The sequence below is a fragment of the Alligator sinensis genome, unplaced genomic scaffold (genome assembly GCF_000455745.1).
Source record: "Alligator sinensis unplaced genomic scaffold, ASM45574v1 scaffold222_1, whole genome shotgun sequence".
NCBI classification, from domain to species: domain Eukaryota; kingdom Metazoa; phylum Chordata; order Crocodylia; family Alligatoridae; genus Alligator; species Alligator sinensis.
The window spans coordinates 654,515-656,010 of NW_005841912.1; positions in this window are offsets into that span (position 1 = coordinate 654,515).

Below are 1,496 nucleotides of genomic sequence, written 5' to 3' on the forward strand. Positions count from 1 at the left end.
GGATCTTGTTCATGAGAGGTATAAAAATGTATCTTCGGGCGTGGCTAGGGGTCGATACGGATTTGAGCTTTGAGCTCCCTTGTCGATCTGTTTGCAAACAATAAACTTGAGATGGATCCAGCCTGAGCGTGTATGACTCTCTCTTGAGGTATATTGGAAAAGCCTCCAGGGACACGAAACTAGCCATTTGTGCAACACTAATATAAGCAGTTTTCAGTGGTAGAGCCTGTAAAGGGAGACAGTGCCTGTATGGTCCAATGGACAGGTCTGAGGACCGAGCACCAGAAGAACTGAGGACAGAATCCCAGTCTCTATCTTTCCCTTTGTGACCGAGATTATATTGCCATGATTTTGTCCCTTCATGAATGCTTGAGAGTTAAAACTGCTGCCATTTTATACCCATATTGATGTGATATTTTGTTTGGTTTGTTTCTTGCCTTTAAAGAGGGACCACAGGGCAAAGAAGGATAAAGTTCCTGGCATGCAATGGTACCAGTATCACTCCAGACATCAGATAATCATGGGACATCTTGCTGTAACAGCTGCAAAGGCTCACTTGGCTGCAAGCTGAGCAAGTGAGCTGTGCCTAAGAACTTTGCAAGAAAGGTGGCAAAAAGTTTGCAGAGGGTGCAATAGCTTTTCCAGGCAAGAGAGTATGCTGTGCACACTGCATGCTTTTTACTGGAGCATTTGAACTGTGACCAGAGTCCCCATTACAAACCAAGGGCTCTGATTGGCTGCTATTGAGCAATTAAAAAAGCCAAGGGAGGGAAAAGAAAGAGCCAGAGGAGAGCAACATCAGCCTGGAGAGAGGGGCAGACACTCAGCCCTCCTCCTTCCCCCGCTCCCCTCCCCTCCCCAGGCAGAGGGAACAGATCTGAGGTTGGCGGAAGAGCAGACATCAGGATGGAAGAGAGTCTGAGTCATCCCAGGAGAAGCTGATTCTACACCTGGGTCAGAGCTGTGCAATCAGAGACACAGGTAGGTACCCAGGGAAAAGTGGGGAGGGGTTGGTAAGCTAGCTGGGAGACCTGTAGAGGGAATCCCCTGTCCACATGTGGAGTTATTGGGGGAGAGAGACAGCCCAGAGAGGGAGCAGGCTGTGAAAATCCGAAACCCACATGGGTATGTGAGGGGACACCTTACCCCTAGTGTTTATAGGAGGTGTATTTTTCAAAAGAAAACTAAAGGAAAGAAGCCTATTACCTGCAGTGGCTGATCTGAGACTTATTTTTTCTGACTTATCAAGGAGGCCACTTTCCCTGGAGCAGCAGATGTCTCGCCTCCACCATCTAGTGGTGGATCTTAGTTAAAGCTGTGTTGCCATTTATTATTATGGGAAGGGGATTGTGACCAGAGGGAAATCAGCTCTGGTTATGGGGGAAAGGGTTATAACCAGGTTTTTACAACCGATCGCTGCTCAGCATTCACCACCCCTCCCCCCTGCTGCTGAGACTGCTGCAGCTGCCTGTGGGCAGTCCCCACTTGGCCCGCCC